The 20,836-nt window shown below is 51.8% G+C and overlaps 1 long non-coding RNA gene across 1 annotated transcript; it reads right to left on the reverse strand.

Moving 5' to 3' along the window:
* Positions 1 to 412: 412 nt before the first annotated feature.
* On the reverse strand, positions 413 to 3,222 carry LOC108448921. Its single transcript, XR_001865003.1, has 2 exons — positions 1,766 to 3,222; positions 413 to 1,734 (listed from the first exon to the last, which is right to left on the reverse strand). It is a non-coding gene; the product is annotated as an uncharacterized LOC108448921 (long non-coding RNA).
* Between the last annotated feature and the right edge of the window lie 17,614 nt (positions 3,223 to 20,836).

Here is a 20,836-nt window from a genome sequence, read left to right on the forward strand (position 1 = left end):
CTGCTGGGCTCTGCACAAGCTCCCCAGGGAATGGGCACGGCCCCGAGGCTGCCAGAGCTCCAGGAGCGTTTGGACAGCGCTGCCAGGGATGCCCAGGCTGGGATTGCTGGGGGGTCCGTGCAGGACCTGGGGTGGGACTGGATCATCCTGGTGGGTCCCTTCCAGCTCTGAATATTCTGGGATTCTGTGATCTGGCCATGGAATCCCAGTGGCACTGAGCAGCGGATTCTCCTCTGTCCCAGTCCTGTAGAAGTGACACAAACCAACCTAACCACCAAATTTCCCACTTACCCCTGAACAATGTCCCTATTAAAGGAGCAATTAGGGTGGCAATTATCACTTACACCCCAATTACCCAGCTCAGGGCTCATTATGTCATTACCTTCCCAGTCATCACATTTGAGATTCAAGCTAAAAATCATCACAAACCCTTTATTTTAAAATGCCAACTAAAACCATCATGAAATACAGAACATAATGAAATACACAGCAACAGTAGGATTTTTTTACTGCTGTATTACATTACAGCTAAAATTAAGTTTGAAATTTAATATTCTATTTTTATCTAAATTAAAAGTTTTGTGGGTTTTTTTTTTTCCAAAACCAACTCTCTACAGGGAATTTGGTTCTCTCCCAGTCTTATGCAAAGTGACAAAGATTAGGATTCCTTTTCTAACCAATACCACCCCCAATTTAAATAGTCTCTTTTCCCTCCTGCTGGCTGATGAATTCCTGAGCATGAGCTGAAGTCCCACACCAAAGTTGTATTTTTGGTATCAAAAAACCTTTCCAAAAGTGGGTAATTTTAGCTCTGCTGGAACCGAGAGAGAAAAACTTGCCCAAATCAAAGATGGCCTCAAGATGGAAACAGAAAAAGGAGGCAAATTTAGAAAATAAATTCAGACAATAATTAAATTAAGAGCCCTAAACTCCTCAGAACAGACTCAGTACAAGAGTTGGTGGTTTCCTGCTAAAGCAGGGAGAGACTTTGTGAAAACTGATGGAAGTTGGGGTTCAGCATTAGGAATTCTCAGCCAAGGCTGAGTTTATCACACTCCCCCTGGCTGGCATCACACTCACGGCTTCTGCCTCTCCCCAGCCACTGTTTCAGCTGGAAATACTGAACATTCCCTGCCTGGACTCCCTAGGATCAGGATTTCTTTAGGAGTTGGAGCTTTTATCAGCATGGTTGAAATGTTGTAGGTACAGCTGCGTCTGCCTGGGTGAGGAGGGAAAAGCCAGAAGGGAAAGCTCCAAGGGGCTGGGACAGAGTGGTTGGGAAGGGGACAAAGCCACCAGATCCTGAGTGGTCAGGGTTTGATCTCCCCTCTCCTTTTGGGACGTGGAGCCCCCAGTGCAGAGGGAAGGACTCACCTCACCCACCTCCATCAGCTGGTGAAGGTGTGAGGAGGAATGGGCTCATTCCCAAGGGAATATCAGAGTTCTGTCATCTACCAGCAGGGAATTTGGTTTTGGAAGCTCACTTTGACCTTCCCTGTGGAATTCAAACTCCAGCCTGGCACTTCCTTGCAGCAGCCACTGGTGCAGGAGGTGAAATCCCTGCCCAGAACCGGGAGCGGGTGATGGATGCCTCAAACCTGGATCTCACCATGGAATGAGGCACCTCCAAAACCTGGATCTCACCACGGAATGAGGCACCTCAAACCTGGATCTCACCATGGAATGAGGCACCTCCAAAACCTGGATCTCACCAAGGAATGAGGCACCTCAAACCTGGGGCCATAGAATGAGGCACCTCCAAAACCTGGATCTCACCACGGAATGAGGCACCTCCAAAACCTGGATCTGGCCATGGAATGAGGCACCACCAACTCTGCTCCCTGATGCTGTTTCCATGGAAAACTGGGTGTGCAAAGCAGGAATTGTCAGAGCTGCTGGAAGTCAGGCTGGAATCTCCTCTTGGTGGTGGCACAGAGGAAATTGGATCCAACTTTGGATGGTGCCACCTGTCCTGTTCTGGAAAACATCCCCACTGGGGAGAGGGAACAAACCTGGAAGCTCAAATGTTGTTTCTACCTTTAAACACCTCCCACTTCCCAGCTGAGCAGCAGCAATGGGAACGTGGCTGCCGGGAGCTGGAATTGCAGATCCTGGCTCCGACTGAGCCGACACAGCAGGGAAGCCAAAGGAACAGGATCCAAAACCAACTCCAATCCCTAACTGGTCTCTGCTGGAGCCAGTGGCTGGGAATATGCACCTGTCCAAAAAAGGAGAGGTCTCTGCTGGAAAGATGAAACTCTGGAATTCCAAGGACAAGTGTGGAAAGCCAAGAGAGTGGTTTGGATTTCAGCTTGGATATCATCTGGAAGTGGCAGCCTTGGAACAATTCTGAGGAGATCAGGCTCTGGAAACTCCCTTTAAGGATGTGGCCCACATGGAATAAATCAATTCCAGCCAGTTGGATGGGCCAGAACAGTGGCAAAATCCCATAATAACAACACTTTATCACAGCAGGAAAGGATACAGGAAAAACAGGGAGAGAAAAACATCACAGTAGCAAAACATGAAGTTCCAGACAGTAAAACTCTGTGGAAGGAGAATTAGGGAATAATGCTTCCTATACAATTGTTGGGAATTCTTTTCCTGTCAGTAACAATGAGCAAACACACAAAGGAACCTAAAGGAGGCCGAGTGGAGCCCCCAACATTCACCCCCCAAACTCACCATTTTATAGGATTTCATAGGATTTTTACTCCTATAACCAAATGCCTCAAAGTTCTCACAGTATCTGCCCCACCAGTCTCCAACCATTTGGGTTTGCAGACTCCAGAGCTTTTCCCAATGAATTCTTGGACCAAGTGTAGCAAGCTGGAACCCTCTACCAGCATTTGCCTCTCCAAATCTCCCATCCTGGATTCCTGGGCTCTGCAGGGCATGGACTGAGCACTCCTGAGCCCTGTGGGGGCCTGCAAAAGACACCCCAAAACTGCAACTCCCCCCTTTGTTCCTGTAACCACCTGGGGAAGCAGCAACAGCTCCGTGGGATTCCATGAGGAGAGGGGTGGCACTAAACCCCAAAGGAATTGTTTGGAATTGTTGGCACAGCTGAGAACTGTCAGCCCTGAGGCTACCCAAGGCAGGGACATCAGGAGCATGGAATGGGTTGGATTGGAAGGACTTAAAGATCCCATCCCACCCCCTGCCATGGGCAGGGACACCTCCCACTGTGCCAGGCTGCTCCAAGCCCCAATGTCCAGCCTGGCCTTGGGCACTGCCAGGGATCCAGGGGCAGCCCCAGCTGCTCTGGGCACCCTGTGCCAGGGCCTGCCCACCCTCCCAGGGAACAATTCCTGCCCAATCTCCCATCCAGCCCTGCCCTCCTCCAGCTTCAGGCCATTCCCTGTGTCCTGTCTCCAAGGCCTTGGGAATGGGATGTCCTGACCCTCCTCATTTTCCAGGTTTAGGGGAGCCAAGTGTGGAAGAGCTGCTGAGAAATGCACGACCTCTGTCCAAAACCTGCTGCAGACCAAGCAAGTCCAACGTGTGCCTCCAGATCCTTGAAATGACCTTCACTCCTTGCGGAATGGCTGGACACAGATCACCAGCCCTTTCCCATCATTTGAGGCTGGACATGCAGGCTGCAGTGCCTGTTTCTGCTGGCACAGTCACAGCCAGGGCTCACTGGCACCCAAATAAATTAGGGAATAAAGAATACCAGGAAGCAGGCACAGACACATTGTCCCAGCTGGACACGTCCTGACCCTGCTGGAAGCAACGGCAAAGGAAAGGTGATCCCTCCCCCGAGAGCCAAGCCATGCAAACACGATAGGAACAGCCATGGAAGAGCAGCCCAGCAGGGAATTCATCTCCAGCCTCCCATCCAAAGGCCTGGAGCTGGAATAACTCTGGTTTCACTCCGGTGCCTTCACAGCTGCACGTGGGAAGCCTCCACAAGGGCTGTGCCCATCCTGGCACGGCTCCTTGTGAAGGAAAATCATCCCTGGGTGGGCTGAACAGAAGGAAGATGAAACAAAACCATTTTCACACATCCCTGAGGGCCGAGTTTGTGCTCAGCCTCTCAGTGCTGGGGTGGTTTTTGCCGTCCTGCCGCTGCAGCTCCAGGAAGGCAGCGCTGTTGATGATCACAAAGGTGTCCTTGCTCTCAGTTCTGGGCAGCTCCCGCTGGCTCCGGGGCGGGCCCAGCTTCCCAGAGTACAGATAATCCATGTAGTTCTCGGGCTTGCTGGAAACGATGTTGCTGAGCATCATGACAAAGAGGAGGAAGCCAAAGAAGCCGACGATGATGAGGATGTAAAACGAGGCCATGATCTCCTCCTGCAGCTCCAGGGCGGGGTTGCTGTAGTTGTTGAACCGAAGGGCTTTTTTCTGTTCCACAAACATGTGCAGTAAACTGGGCAGCAGCGAGCTGCTGTTGGTGCGGTTGCTCAAAGCCATCGCAGCTTCCACTCCAGATGCCCAATCTAAACAAAACAAAGCAAAAAAGAACCGATTAGCTGAGCCCAGGGCCTTCACACCATTCCCTGTCCTCCACTCTGGCGATTCCTGCACTTGGAATGTCCAGCTGGAAGAGCCCCAGGTCAGAGCTCACCTGAGCTGCAGCTCCTCAGAGGGCCAGCTCCAATCTCTGCTCCCCGTGACCTGACAGCACCCAGGGAGCGGCTGGAGCTGGGCCAGGGCAGGGTTAGGTTGGATTTTAGGGAAAGGTTCTTCCCCCAGAGGCTGCTGGGCACTGCCCAGGCTCCCCAGGGAATGGGCACGGCCCCGAGGCTGCCAGAGCTCCAGGAGCGTTTGGACAGCGCTGCCAGGGATGCCCAGGCTGGGGTTGGTGGGGGATCTGTGCAGGGCAGGGGTGGGACTGGCTGATCCCTGTGGGTCCCTTCCAACACAGGATATTCCAGGATTCCATCCTCCAGCTGCACACCAGACAGCCAGAGATCCACAGTGGAAGCCAGTGGCAAGTTAGGGCAGGAATTCAGAGAATCCAAAGCTGTGCTGTCTGCATGGAACACGGGCACACACAGCTCCCCCAGGCTGGTTTTGTTCTGCTGCTCATGCAGCATCAAAGTCAGAACTCGGGAATAACACTGCCAGTTCCAGGGATTATCTCAATGGAAACGGGATGAAAGGTAACATCACCAAGAGGAGAGGAAATCAGTACTGGGAATGTCACAGAGCCATGGAATGGTTTGGGCTGGAAGGGACGTTAAAGCCCATCCAGTGCCCCCCCTGCCGTGGGCAGGGACACCTCCCACTGTCCCAGGCTGCTCCAAGCCCCAATGTCCAGCCTGGCCTTGGGCACTGCCAGGGATCCAGGGGCAGCCCCAGCTGCTCTGGGCAAACCATTGCCTTTAAGCAAACCTCAAAATCCTGCCATTCTGAAAAATCTAAAGATGAGAACATTTTTGCCTTGTCTCCCAATCCCACACCCAAGAATAAGCTTTGGACAGCAACCATTTTCCAATTTTGACAGAAATCCATGGATCATTTTTAGCTCTCTGAAAGGCCTTTGAGAAGAATGTGATAATCTTAGAAAAGCTTTGTGCCAATCTGCCCATGAGGGCTGGAAATAGAGGCCAAGAGTTTCATCCCAAACAAGCAATTTTTGCTAACTTAAATCATTCCCTTTCCTGGAGGGGAGGCCCTGGCACAGGGTGCCCAGAGCAGCTGGGGCTGCCCCTGGATCCCTGGCAGTGCCCAAGGCCAGGCTGGACATTGGGGCTTGGAGCAGCCTGGGACAGTGGGAGGTGTCCCTGCCATGGCAGGGGTGGCACTGGATGGGCTTTGAGGTCCCTTCCAGCCCAAACCATTCCATGATTCCTTGTTGCAGTTTTCCTTGGTTTTCAGCCTGTTTTGGTTAACCAGTGTAGCTCATCCGTTCCAAAGGGTCTTTAAAAATGAGGAAGCAGCCTCACCTGCTGCAGCCAGAGCTCAGTACAACACCTGAGGGATTGGCTCTGCCTTAAATCTCCTACAAGAACCTATTTAAAAAGTGAGTTTAAAAATTTTACAAGTGGATTTTAAAAAGTGGGTTACAAAAGTGGGTTTACATTTAAACTTAATGTGAATAAGAGAGTTTTTTAAAAACCTGAAAAAATATGGAGACTAAAGAGCAGATCTTCCTGCCAGTGTCCCCTGAGATATCTGGATGGTTATCCTTGGAAAAGAGAGCACCTGACCCCCAGGTCAGGCCAGCTGCCGTCCCCGCCTGGCAGCTTCCTTCCCTTTCTCATCCTTCTGGCAGGAATTGTTTTATTCTCCCTCCTCGTGCCTGGCATGGGGATGCTCGGCACTCCTGACTCAGGGAATTGAGGCATTTCCTCCCTGCTGCCCTGGCATGAGCCCATCCCCAGACCCCTGGAGTGCCCCCCGGCTGGCTGGGATGGCCCGAACATCCTGGATGATTAAGGATGGCCATTCCTGGGGAGGTCTCCTCTCCTTGCACCCATTCCCTGTTAATGGGCGTGTTTATCCTGCCGGGCTCTGACTGCTCCGCCTGGAATCTCGCAATGCCCAAATAACTGCGGCAGGGCTGTGGGAGCCCAGTGTGGAGTCTGGGGGATCCAGGGGCCGAGGGTTGTGGAGATTTACAGGCAAAACAGGAGCTGGGGATGTTCCAGGGGAATCCAAGGAATTCCAGCAGCTCTGGGTGTGTGGGATCACATGGCTCAGGTGGAGCTTTGAGCTAAACGGGATTTTTTTGTCTATAAAGGAGAACAGAAAGGCAAAATCCCTTCCAGATTCCAAGTACAGCACCCATGGATTGTAAAACTTTTCCCTCTGCCCCAGCCCAATCTGGCTACTCAAAATTAGTGAATAATTTGGAAGGGACCTTAAAGATAACACCATTCCCACCCCTGCCATGGGCAGGGACACCTCCCACTGTGCCAGGCTGCTCCAAGCCCCAATGTCCAGCCTGGCCTTGGGCACTGCCAGGGATCCAGGGGCAGCCCCAGCTGCTCTGGGAATTCCATCCCAGCACTTCCGCTCCTTCCCAGGGAACAATTCCTTCTCCACATCCCATCCATCCCTGCCCTCTGGCACTGGGAGCCATTCCCCCTCTCCCGTCCCCACATGCTCCTGTAAATATTCCCTCCCCAGGGATTTGTCTGCACTGGAAATCCGGGATCCCAGCTGTGCTCAGGAGTGAAACCTGTCTAGGTTCCCCTGTGAGAGGGCACCGAGCGATGAACGGCGTTTATTCCTTGGCCGAACCCCGGGTGAAGGATTTATCCTGGAAAAGATTGTCTGCAAATCCATGGGTTTTCCTATAAGATTTTCTCAGCCGTTGCCCCAAACCCACCTTTCCTCTCTCTGCCCCTCCAGGCTGTTCTGCTCCACGGGATTTGTGGGCGGTGCCGAGAGGAGCACAGGGCACCAAAATCCAGGAGTAAAGCCCCGCTCCTTCCTCCTCTTGATAGGTGGAATTCCAAACTCCCTGCAGTCCTACCTCAACAAAACCCCAACAACCCCTCGCTCTGCCCACCCCCAATCCCCCCCTACCCAAAATTCTCTTTATTTGCTGGCAGATAAAGCTGAGGCTGAGCTTTGGATGTTCCCATCCGTGTTTTTTTATGGACAGTGCCCACCACTGCCTGCGATAGTGGAAGGAGTCCCTTCCCGTGGCAGGAGTGGGAATGGGATGATCCTGAAGGTTCTTTCCAACCCAAACCTTCTGGAATTCTATGGATTCCCCAGCTCCTGGAGTGGGGCTGGTCCTGGAACAAGGCGTACGAATTTTGGGGGCTTTAAAATTGAATATAAAAGGCCAGAATTTTGACTTTCAGGTCCTCAGACTTTGCTTTCTAAGGAAATCAATGTTTTCTGCTCAGTGAAATGTTGGACAGGCACTTCAAATCCCGATATTAAAAAAAAAAGTCAGTATTAAAAAAAGTCCTGATATTAAAAAAAGTCCCGATATAAAAAAAACCACCTCAACATAAAAAACCAGCTTCAATATATTAAAAAACATCTCAGTATAGAGAAAAACCACCTCAATATAAAAAAAATTCCAATACATATAAAACAATCTCAATATATTAAAAAAACCACCTCAATATATCAAAAAAAAAATCTCAATATATCAAAAAAAAAAATCAAAAAAACCCCTCAATATATCCAAAAAAACTCTCAAAATATTAAAAAACTACCTCAATATAGTAAAAAAATCCCACCTCAATATAGTAAAAAAATCCCACCTCAATATAGTAAAAAAATCCCAATACATATTAAAAAATCTCAATATATATTAACCTCAATATATATTAAAAAACCCATCTCAATATTAAAAAACTCAATATAAAAAATACCAATATAAAGAATCTCAATATATTAAAAAAATTCAATATATTAAAAAACCCTCAATATATAAAAATAAATCTCAATATATTAAAGAAAATCCCAATATATATCAAAAAACCTCAATATATCAAAAAAAACCTCAATATATCAAAAAAAACCTCAATATATCAAAAAAAACCTCAATATATCAAAAAAAACCTCAATATATCAAAAAAAACCTCAATATATCAAAAAAAACCTCAATATATCAAAAAAAACCTCAATATATCAAAAAAAACCTCAATATATATTCAAAAAATCTCAATATATAAAAATAAATCTCAATATATTAAAGAAAATCCCAATATATATTAGAAAAAATAAAATCCAGGAGCACCAGGAGCAGCAAGGGACCAGTGACCTTCAGCGGGGACAATTCTCAGCCACTTCTGCAGCCACTGAATGGCAGAACCTGAGCTTTCACCCCAAAACGAGCCAAAAAAAAAAGAAGTTTAGGGTAGGATCTGCCTTTAGAGACGGCTAAGGAAGGATCTGTGGCTGCTCTTGGGCAGCTCCAGGAGCCAGGGAAGGGTAAACAGGTTGAGTATCAATAAATTGGGTTATTTGTCCATGTGCCAGCCACAGACAGTGCTGGGAGAGCCTGGGATCACAGAAATCAGCTTGGGAAAAGTCTGCGGGATCATCAGGTCCAGCCTTCGAGCCATCCCCACCGTGCGATGGAAGGCACTGGGATGTATTTTAGGGCAGTGTGGAGATCCCGGGATGTCCCATCAGCTCTGTGCTGCTCCTTTTCCCCATTGTTGTATTAAACAGGTCCAAAATCCGATATTTTTTTTCCCTTTTTTTTCTATGACTGGGCTCAGCCCCTTTCCCCTCGTCCTCTCTTCCACAGCCTAAGGATTGGCGTGACCCTTTTTGTGCGGGGGCAGAGGCGTGGCCCACACAAACACTGCAGGGGTACAGTGGACAGGCGGCAGAAATCCAGCCCTGGGATGGAATTCCCAGATCCCTGGCAGTGCCCAAGGCCAGGCTGGACATCGGGGCTTGGAGCAGCCTGGGACAGTGGGAGGTGTCCCTGGATGATGTTGAAGGTGCCTTCCACCCCAACCCATTCCACAACCACCATCTCCTGCTTCATAAATAGGAATGAATCCATGCACTCTGGGAGGTTTGCGTACATTCCCGCTCCCCCCACGCACACAAACACATTAAAACACAAAAACAGGGCTACAGGTCTCTTCTATAGGCCTAATGCCATATTTAGCTGGTTTTTTTAAATATTACTGATAAGGTCCCTTCTACCCCAACCCATTCCACAACCACCATCTCCTGCTTCATAAATAGGAATGAATCCATGCACTCTGGGAGGTTTGCGTACATTCCCGCTCCCCCCACGCACACAAACACATTAAAACACAAAAACAGGGCTACAGGTCTCTTCTATAGGCCTAATGCCATATTTAGCTGGTTTTTTTAAATATTACTGATAACCAGAATGTTAAACAGAGCTGATTTTCAGGAGGGGAAAAAAAAAAAAATCCAACAAATGCAGCCCAAACGAATGAAAAATTGAAATTAACAATGAAAGCAGCGCTCCCGTATCATTAATAGAAGAAATTGCTGCCTCTGGGACAGCATCCCTGAGTTGTTTTACCTGCCCAGGGCTCCTCACCTGCAGCGCCCGCTCAGCCCCGGAGCAGCTCCTGTCCCCCCCGGCAGCTCCGCTCCGGCTGCCCCAGGGATTTAACTATTTAAGCGGCAGAGCGGAGGAGGGGCCTCGCTGCTGCTGCTGCTGGGGATAATCACAGCAGGGAGTGTCCGGGCAGGCGGGGACAGGATACCGAAACCTGGGAGGTTCCTGCTCCAGGGGCTCCGGGAAAAGGGGCAAAAGGGGGAGGGTAACACGGGTGAGGACTCAGGTGTGTCAGTGGTGAGGAAAATAAACGAGGAAAGTTGTTCTGGGAGGGTGTTGGATGAGAGAGGAGGTGGTGGGTCCGGGGGGGTTATTGGTTATAAACTCCCATTAATTTTTGATTGTTTTTAAACTCGGGGACTGTCAGAAGTGTCCTGGTTCCTCCTCAGTGCTTTTGGATGCAGCTCGTGTCCCACCAGAGGAGCCACAGAACCATGGAATAGACTAAGGTGGGAAGGAGCCATCGGGACCATCCAGCCCAGCTCCCTTCCCTGCCCAGACCCCCAGGAAGGTCCTCTGTCCCCCTGGGAGGGACGAGGCTGCACAGCTGTCCCTGCTCAGGGCACACCTCCACCCCTGCTTCACCCTGCTGGAGAAAGGATGGGGAAAGAAAGTCGCCAGGAATAGGAAAGAGGATGCTGGATGAGGCAACCTCCGTATCTGAGCTGCCATCTTCCTGCCCCAACCCCTTCCAGCCTGTTCTGCCAGCTGGGCAGGGGCGTTTGAACCCGCTCAGACACGGCCAAACAGCCGCAGTTCCACCCCTTGCCAGCCAAATCCCCTCCAGGAGCAACACAAAACACCGGCCAGCCCTTGCAACATCCCTGATTTAACTGGGATCTGGAGCACAGACGGCTCCTGGCGTGAGGCTCCTCCGTGCAAGCAGCCCAGCTGAGGGAGGATGAGAGCTCAGCTGATTTTTCCTGGGAAGCAGGAGGGAGAGCTGGGCCCCACGGCAGCCAGGAGCCCCTGGGAAGCAGCAGCAGCAGTTGATTTGTGGTCAGACACATTCCTAAATCTGCCTGTGGGACTCAGCTCATTTTTTCCCCGTGTCCAATCTCCTCTGGAGAACACACAGAGCTTTAAAAGTCTCAGCAGCTCGTGAGTGAGCTCCGCCTTTGGCTAACAAATGCAGAAGTGGAAAGAAAATCAGAAGCAGGAGCTAGTGCTTGGAGGAGAGCAGATCTGAGGGCTCCCAGGGGGAAGGAGAGACCTGGGAAACTCCCTCTTTCCTGTAAAACATCACTGCTGCCAGGCCAAGGGAGCTGTGTACAGCCAAATCCCAGATTTTGGGGCAAAATGTGGTGCTGAGAGGTTTAAAGCCACCATTCCCAAGAGCCAAACCCACATGGAAAATCCACCTGGTTTCTTTGGATCCCAGAATCATCAGGGCTGGAAGAGCCCTTCAGGATCACCCAGTGCCACCCCAGCAGCACCAGCAGCACCCCAAAGCCTGTCCCCAAGGGCCACATCCAGACTCCTCCTGAGCACTCCCAGAGACAGTGACTCCAGCACTCCCTGGGCAGCTCATCCCAAGGCCTCACCACTCTGGCAGGGGAAAACTGCTTCCAATCTCCACCCTGAGCCTCCCCTGGTGCCATTTGAGGCCATTTCCTCTCCCCCTGTCCCTGTCCCCTCCTGGCAGGGACTTGTGCAGAGCCACAAGGTCCCCCCTGAGCCTCCTTTGCTCCAGCCTGAGCCCCTTTCCCAGCTCCCTCAGCCACTCCTGGGGCTCCAGCCCCTTCCCAGCTCCCTTCCCTGCCCTGGACACGCTCCAGCCCCTCAATGTCCTCTCTGAAGTGAGAGTTTCAGACTCTTCCCTGGATTTGATGGTTCTTTTTTCCTTGGAAACCAAGTCCAGTGGAAATGTAGAAAGATAAACATGGATAACAATCCCTCGGGAGTGATGACCCCTGGATCAGCTGCACCGTGTGGGGGGACAAGCGATTTTGGGGGGTTTGTTTCATTGCCAGGGACTCTGAGGGAATTTTCCTGATTCTCTGGGAGAGACAGGGAGTCCATAATCCAACCTGCCCTGGAGAGCAGCTGGATCGCTAATTAATGACCGTGATTAGTGTCAGCCTCTAACTGATGATGGGAAAAGTGCGGGAGGATGGACTCCCCCCAGTCATTCCCAGGAAAAAGGTGCAGGATTCCTCCTTGTCCTCAGCAGGGCAGCACAGCAGGGATCCCACATCCCCCAGCAGGGATCCCACATCTTCCAGAGGGGCATCCAGCTGCCATTCCCAGGGCTGAGAATGAAGGAGCTGGGGTGGGGTAAGATTTCCAGAGGGAGGGTGGGAATTCCGGGAGTGTGGATGGAGAGGAACACACAGACACAGCCACGTCCCCATAGCAATTCCCAGTGACCCCTGCTCAAAGGTGTCCCCCTCCCTCCTCCAGCCACGGCCCTGCAGTCTGGGCTTTTGAAAAAGGATGAGGGAATGGGTTTGGAGCAGGAATACCAGGGTCATAAGGAATAAACCTGGCCGTTCTTTCCAATGATGGCAAATAAACTGGGAAGTTTCCATCAGTTTTATAGGATACAGACCAGGGCACAACTGAGGATTTATCCCCTTATTCCTGAAATTTCATTTTTCAAAAAGACAAGGCAAGGAAACAATCGAGCAAGGCTATTTTAGTCCTATTTTTGCCCAAATGTTGGATTTCAGAGCACCAAAACCCTGGCTGGGGTTTAGGAGCTGGTGGGAATTGACCTGATCCCTGTGTCCCCTCTTCCAGAATACCTGGAAGCACAGGCAGGACATGACCAAATGCCTTTAAAATCCCACGTGCTGGAATGAGGCAGGAGTGAGGATTCATGGAGCCACGGAGGCGCCCGGACAAGCCCGGATGAGCCCCAGCCTCGAGCATTTCCCAGCCCCACTTTCCTCCCAGCTTGTTTTCCATGCTGCCAGCCCCGGGACATACAAGGTGGATCGTGTCTCCAAGTGACATTTCCGGTTGAGCCAGGGCTGCTGGCCCGGAGGAAGTGGGATGCAGGAATGTCTGGATGTGACACTGCTCACGTGAGGAGCCCTCACCGGTCATTGGTCATCGGTCACCAGGGACAGCGGCCCCAGGGCCTCGGCCACAGGTGGATCCTGCACGTTATCCCTATGACTCCTCCCAAAAAATCTGGGTCATGCTCTCCTGGCAGGTGTTTGCTGCAGGAATGAACCATTCCCAAGGCCCCTTCCCCAACATTCCTCCTGTTCCTCCTCCTCCAAAGTTTCTTGGAGGCAGAAGCCTTAACGATCAGCCCATTCCCATGGGCAGGGACACCTTTCCCTATGCCAGGTTGCTCCAAACCCCATCCAAGCTGCCCTTGGACACTTCCAGGGGGATATTTTGAGGCTGCAGAGAGTTAGGTAAGAGCTGAGGGAGATTTGTTAGAGCCGGGAGATATTTTGCACGGAAAATCCCTTCCCAAGACCCTGCCTGGGCAGGGGGAGGATCTGCCCCGTCCTTCTCCTGCTCTCAGTGGTGGCTGAGCCATCTTGGCTTCCCAGGAGATGCCAGGTTGGACAGAGCTTGGAGCACCCTGGGATCATGGGAGCTGTCCCTGCCCATGGCAGCAGGGTTGGAAATAAATGATCTTTAAGGTCCCTTCCAACCCAAAGCATTCCAGGATTCTGTGGATGGTCCCACAGCAGGTCAGACCAACTCATGGATCCCATTCCCAGGTTTCTGGTCCCCAGGCCTGGCTCTCTGTGACCTGTTTGTCTCTCCACCCTCAGTATAGGTGTGAGGAAAAGCTCTGAATCCTCCGGGATTTATACAAAACATTCCCTCAGCCCGAGCCTGCTCCAGGGCTCAGTGGGAACAGCTTGGTCCTGGCACAGCTCAGGGCTCTCTGCACTCCTTCTTAGCTGCATTTTCCTGCAGGAGCCTTGGATATTCCCAATATTCCTCCTCAGCAGTACAGGAGAACTCTGAAAACTCCTTGCACATCCCGTGAAAGAAAAGAGCTGTGTGAGCCAGAGGGTAAAAGAGATGTTATTGGACATTGTACAATGAGGGATTTGGATGATAGAAGCCCCAGGCAGTTCAGTTTGTTTCTTTTTTCCTCTTTTCCCAGCTTTTCCAGCATTTTTTTCCAGCATGATTGGCTCTGAATGCACTCAGCTTCCTCCCCGCTCCAGTATGAGACCTCCACAGCTTTTGCTGCTCTCCTGCCATTCTCAGACTCTCCCTTTGCCACAGAATTCCACTTCTGACTGCTGCTGTGACCCCACATCACCAGGAGGCTGCCAGGACCTGTCCTGTCCTGCAGAACGTGCTCCAGCCTGCACCTCATCCCTGCCCATCCCTGATCCCTGATCCCCGCCACGTGCGGGATCTGCGCAGCCGCGCCAGGGCCTGGCTCGGAGCCACATCCAGGTCCTGCCACTTGTGACTCAGCCCTGGCAGCAAAACTCTGGATATCACCCTTTAATTGTGCCTGGGGAGCAAACAGGGAAAAAAAAAATAAATCCCCATTTCTGTGGCCCCGTGTTCACGTTTTGGGCTCGGCTCCAGGCACACGAGCGCAGCGGTGTCACCGCCAGGACAGAACGAAGGCAGCTGCCACTCCCATCCTGTGCTTCACATCCTGTTTCCACCATAGGCTGCCCATTACGGAGCCCTTGGCCAAGCCAGCGTCACGTTGGGACAGCAAAGGCAGCAGGGGTGGCTGCTGGTGGCACCAGGGCCCGAGCGGTGCCATCCCCGCACGAGAGCCGAGCGGGGAAATGAACGTTAGAGACTGGCACAGCCTGATAAACGCTGGAAATACCCATGCAAAGACCTTTTTCCCTCCTGGGTTTCACTCCTGGGCACCATCAGGGATCAGAGGAAGTGGAAGAGGAGGGCACAGAGTTGGAAAAGTTGTGTTTGCTGCCTTGTCACCACAGCTGGGACAGAGGTGCAGCTCTGGTGACGTGTTGGCCCTTCGGGGCATCATTTCTGCTCTGGTGAACTCCTCAAAATCCACCTGGAGTTCCCAAAATCACCACGGAATCCCAGAATGTTTGAGCTGCACCTTAAAGACCATCTCATCCCACGCCCTCCACAGGCAGTTGGGCATTTCTAAATCCGTAGGGATTGGGAACAGCTTGATGGGATCTGCCCAGAAAGTCCCAAAAAATGGAAGCAGGAGGCATCAGCAGAGCAGGAATATCTGGGATCTGGGGAAGGATCTGGGTACAGCCACACACGGTGGCCCCAGGCCAGGCCTGGGATGGGTTGTCCCTGACACTGGAATTCCTGGGTTCCTCTTCCCCATCTCCTGAAGATTCCAAGGTAAAATGGGTTTATCTGAGCCACCTGCACTGGGATTTAATGGCTTTCCCCAGAGCAGGCACCGATGCAACTGGTGACCAACTGGGCCCCACTGGTGTGGTCCCTGCAGGAGGTACAGGCTCATCCTCCTCCTTGAATGGGAAATTTAATGGAATAAACCCACAAATACATCTGATAAACACAGCAGGTTGGGACAGCTCTTTTCTCCTTTTTGAAAATTCCACAATTCTGTGCAAATCCCTAAAAAATGCCTGTGGGCAAATAAAGAGGAGAAGCTGGAGCAGGGAATGCACTGCCTGCCTTGGTTCCCACTGGAGGAACTTCAGGAGGGAAGAAGAAGCCTGCCCAGAGCTGGAGAAAGGAAGGATCCTTCAGAGTTCCTGGTGATTTCTCCGTTTCAGTGACTTCTGGGAGTGGAAATGAGGAGCAAAATGCCCATGGAAAAATCCAGGAGAGGATTTAATGTGCACAGGTCGGGTTAAATAATTTGTTATTAAATAAAGGCTCTGTTTCTATTGCCTGTGTTGTGCACTGGGATTTGGATCAGCATCAAATCATGGAATATCCTGAGCTGGAAGGGACCCACAGGATCATTGATCCAAGCCCTGGCCCTGCACAATCCCCACTAATCCCAGCCTGGGCATCCCTGGCAGCGCTGTCCAAACGCTCCTGGAGCTCTGGCATGAACCACTTTGTTTCTCATCTACTTAATTTATTCAAAATGCCTTTTGTTCTGTCACAATCCTTTCTCCAGGTCAGGATTTGGATGGAAAGGCAGCTGGGCTGGTGGTAAAGAGAGGGATCTCCCTTTTTTGGAGGGAAAGCCAAAAATGGAAGGAGAACAGAGGGTGGATTTTGGGTGTCAGCCCTGCCCTGGGTAAATCCCAGGGGGTCCCTGAGTGGTGTCCATGCTGCTTTTCCTATTCCTGCACCACAGCTTTTGTACATTAAGGTGAAAAAATAAAAATCTGGGGAGGATTTGATGTTTTATCCCTCAGGGTCCGATCCAGCCCCGAGTCCCTGGGAATGGGGCTGATGGGAGGGGGGGGGGGTTCCAGAGGGGGAATGAGAAGGAACTGCCTGCAGGTGCAGGGTTGCTGTGAGATTCTTGTTTGCACCCTTTTCCCAGCTCCCTTTGGCATTGTTGGGTGGGAAGCAGAAAATAAAGCCTTGAGAAAATCCTGCCAGGACAAAAAGTCCTGGAAGTCCCTAAACCTGCCTGGATAAAGAGCACAGGCTGGAGGTTCATGTGCACAACAGCTGCTGAATCAATGCTCCCCTGACAAACCCCTGCTGCCACTGGAGCTGCAGGTCACAAGGAAAAAGGAAATGGAGCTCAGGAGTTGGGAACAATGGGAGAGATCCTCCTGATAGGGCCCCTCGGGCTGGGGAGAGGGGGCAGCTCCTGGGGCTGCAGGCCAGGGATGGTGTTTGCAGGGAACCTGGAGAAGGATGAGCGTGGAAGTGGTGGGAGGGAGGCAGAGGAGCCAGAGCTGGTGGGGCTGTGCCAAAGGAGCATTCCCTGGACAAAAGCTTGGGATCAATCCCTGATCCTCAGGGTTAAATCACAGAATCCCAGGCTGGCCTGGGTTGGGAGAGAGCTTAAAGCCCATCCAGTGCCACCCCTGCCATGGCAGGGACACCTCCCACTGTGCCAGGCTGCTCCAAGCCCCCATGTCCCGCCTGGCCGGGAAGCCATTCCCTGGCTCCTGGCCCTCCATGCCTTGGGAATTGTCTCTCTCCAGCTTTCCTGCAGCTCCTTCAGGCCCTGCAAGGCCACACTGAGCTCAGCCCAAAGCTTCTCCTCTCCAGGCTGAACAATCCCAGCTCTCGCAGCCTTTCCTCCCAGCAGAGCTGCTCCATCCCTCTGCTCATCCTGGTGCCTCCTCTGGCCTCTCTCCAGCAGCTCCACGTCCTCCCTGTGCTGGTCCCAGGGCTGGGGCAGCTCTGCAGGTGGGCTCTCACCTGAGCACAGGGGCACAGGGGCACCATCCCAATCCCTTCCCTGCTGCCCACGCTGGGGCTCAGCCCAGGGCATGGGGGGCTCTGGGCTGGGGCAGGTCCAGCTCTCCCAGGGCTGCTCCACCTGCTCATCCCCAGCCTGGATTGATCCCAGGGGTTGCCCTGAGTCAAGTGCAGCACTTGGCCTTGTTAAACCTCATGAGATTCCCACGGGGCACTTCTGGAGCTTGTCCAGCTCCCTCTGGATGGTACCTGAGGGCAGCTCCTGCCCCGTTCCCAGTGACCTCCCGCAGCCTCCTGTGCCAGGGTTTGTGCTGCTCCCTGCAGCCATTGCTTGAGAAAGGCTCCGTGGAGGTTCCACATGCCCAGCTGATGGCTCCAGCTGGATCAGGAGATTGGGGAGTGAGTTTGGCGCAGTGATAACAACGTGTAAAACCGAAAAAGGATGCCAGAGAAATATTACATAAGATAACAGCAGTTATCAGCTGTAAAGAATGTTCTGCTCACTTCTGATTGCTCCTATCTTCTATTTTTATCAGTTTCCTCCTGCTTGTCTCTGAACAAGTTTCCAGGTTTAGCAGGTCTGACCCAGCCAGCTGCAAATAAAGATAGCACTGATAACTCCAAATGACACAGGGAAACTCGCTCCAGACTCACACAGCCTTGGACTGGGAAGGATTTTCCAGCTGGACTGTTAAATCCCAGGGGTTTGATCTCCTATCCCTGCAGCTCTGAGGATTTCTGCTGGTAAAATATAAAAATCCACCTGCTGCAGGTGCAAGTTCTCCACAAGATGGGAGAGAAGAGCTTGGAGTTCTCCAGGATGGGGAGGACAAAGGATGAGCCCTCGGTTTGGGCACATCAGGCTACAGAGCTGCCTCAGATCAGCACAAACTTCCTTCCCTGGCTCTGGGCTGCCTGGATTCAAACACCTGGAGTTTTTCCTTGGATATATTTCCTTCAGTGTTGCACTCACCTTTTCTTCCAGCTGGAAGTGGCACCTGCCTGTCCCAAAGCTGAGCCTGCGCCGCTCTCACAGCTCTGTGTGAGTGGATTTATGGTGGGCAGATAGAGCCGGTTTTAAACTGACAGAAGGATTGGATTCGAGATTGGGTTGGCCCAGGGATCCAGGGGCAGCCCCAGCTGCTCTGGGCACCCTGTGCCGGGGCCTGCCCACCCTCCCAAGCGACAATTCCTGCCCGATCTCCCTGCCCTCTGGCACTGGGAAGCCATTCCCTGGCTCCTGGCCCTCCATGCCTTGTCCCCAGTCCCTCTGCAGCTCTCCTGGAGCCCCTTTAGGCCCTGCAAGGGGCTCTGAGCTCTGTCTGGATCCTTCTCTGCTCCAGGTGAGCACCCCCAGCTCTCCCAGCCTGGCTCCAGAGCCCTTGGAGCATCTCCATGGCTTCCTCTGGACTCATTCCCACATTTCCATGTTTTTTCCAGGCCCACTGTCATTTCATGGAGCTGGAGGTGCCACAAAGCCCAGGCTGCCCTCAGCAGGTGCTGCACGGGGGGATGCTGTGCCCAGCTGGTGCCCAGAGGCTGCGCCGGCATCGCTGCTCCCAACTCCAGAGCCAAACTCGCCCCAGGGGCTGCAAACCACGGGAGTCAACTCGAGGTGGGGAATTTGCTGCTGACATTTTGATATTTGTGCAGATCCCCGCACCTGCCTGGCCCTGGTTAATCGGCTGGAGAGAGGGGACGGCTGAGTGGGTGCCCGCTGGGGAGGATCTGCCCCCTTCCCTGAGCCTGTGGAACAGGTTGGGAGGAAAAAACAACATCTGAGGCCATGAGCAGTGCTGGAAATTTGCTTTATTGCTTTGTACAAGTGCAAAAACCAGGGGGGGGAAGAGAACTCCACGACTGAAAGGTGCAAAGCCACAGTGGGAATCCACAGTGGGCACCGAGGGGTGATGGTGGCACAGCAAAGCTGAGTTATGAGACCTCTCCCCTTTTTTAATTTCAATAAATAAAAAGGCAGAGCTGCTGGAAGAAAAAAGTGGGATACAATTAGTGCTGAGCATCAGCCTCCTCACAAATAAACCCCCTGGAGCTATGAGAATGAAATGATCCCAAATCCCTGAAACACCAGGGCTGGGGGGAGAGCTGCAGGAGGGAGCCCTTGGGACAAGCTTCATTCAAAGGGTTTCATGTCATTGAAGGTTTTAATGTCATTAAATGTTTTCATGTCCTTAAATTAATTAAAGGGTTTAATGTCATTACAGGCAATTTTTGGTGCAAGTTTCAGCAAAGTCCAGGGCCTGGCTCTGCAGCTCCTTTCCCAAGGCGAGTCCTAAACAGTGAGATCCCAAAAGAGCAGCACCCAAGCTGAGAAATCAACATTTTTCCAAAGCTGGCCTTGGGTTTCCATTCCTCCAGAGGAAAAAGGGACTGGGATAATTAAGCTGCTGGAGATTTTCCAAGCTGCTCCAGACACCGAAAACGTGGATCTTGTCCTCAGCTTGGTGGTAGGCACTGTATAAATATCTTCTAAAAAAAAGCAGCCCTGCGTTTTGCAGTGTCCTGAGTGCTCTGGGAACACAGGCATGGCCGGAATGGTACTTGGATGAAGGTGCAGTGCTAAAGAAGTGCCGGGAAAAGGGCTCTGCTGGGACTGCTTCCCCATCCAAGCTCTCTGCCCTCGCCTTGCCTTGGAAGCAGCTGCTCTGCTCTTCTTTCCAGCCTTTCCCACTTCTGTTTCCTCTCCAGCAGCTAAAAATGGGATTTGTATCTGCAGAGCAGCAATAAAATCCCCACTCCTGCCCAGACTGTTGCTTCCTTCATCCCAAACCAGCTCCAAGCCGGCAGAGTTGTTATTTTAAGGAACACAATGTCCAGGGGAGATGGATTTCTGCTGTTGACAGGCAGGTGATGGTTGGTGCCACAGCAGCTGAATTTGGCTGCCCTGTCCCTCCAGACCTGGCCTAAGGGAGGAGGGAAAAGGAGGGAAGGGCAGGAAAACCTTGCTGGCATGGATTTTGTATTGGGTCCTGGGATGGATACCAGGGAGCTGCAGGAGCTGCTCATGGAATCTGAGTTAAGCACAGACATCCCCCGCGTGCGATTGAACAGCAGAAATTATGGAATTGCTCTTCCCAGAGTGGAAATTCCCTTCCCAACCATGGGCTGGCACTCAGGCCTCGTGCAATAATTAACTGGGATTGAAATCTGGGAATGTCACCCACTTCCATGGCACAGACCCCGTGGGCTGCTCAATCTTTGCACACGGATTTTGCTGCCCGGATGGAGCCCCATCCATGGGAAGGAAATGAGGAGTAGCCAGCAAGACCAGACTGGGAAAGCTGCTAGGAATCAGAATCATGGAATCATTGAGGTTGCAAAAGCTCCCCAAGACCTCTGAGTCCAACCCTTGACCCAACATTAACCCACCACCCAGCAGTCACTGAAGTTTCCCTCCCTCTGCGTTTTTCCACGGAAATATTTTTCAGGAAAAAAAAGGGAAATTTTTCCTATTATCTTATCCCTAAGAGGGGCATGATTCTGAAGGAAATAGTTTAGCACAGCATTGTACAATTTCTAAAATCATCATTCTAGGCTGGACAAAAATGCAAATGAAATCTTCCAGCTGCTTTTCCCCCGGAGGATCTGGTCTTTCTT

The sequence above is a fragment of the Corvus brachyrhynchos genome, unplaced genomic scaffold (assembly GCF_000691975.1).
Source record: "Corvus brachyrhynchos isolate BGI_N302 unplaced genomic scaffold, ASM69197v1 scaffold149, whole genome shotgun sequence".
Classification (NCBI taxonomy): domain Eukaryota; kingdom Metazoa; phylum Chordata; class Aves; order Passeriformes; family Corvidae; genus Corvus; species Corvus brachyrhynchos.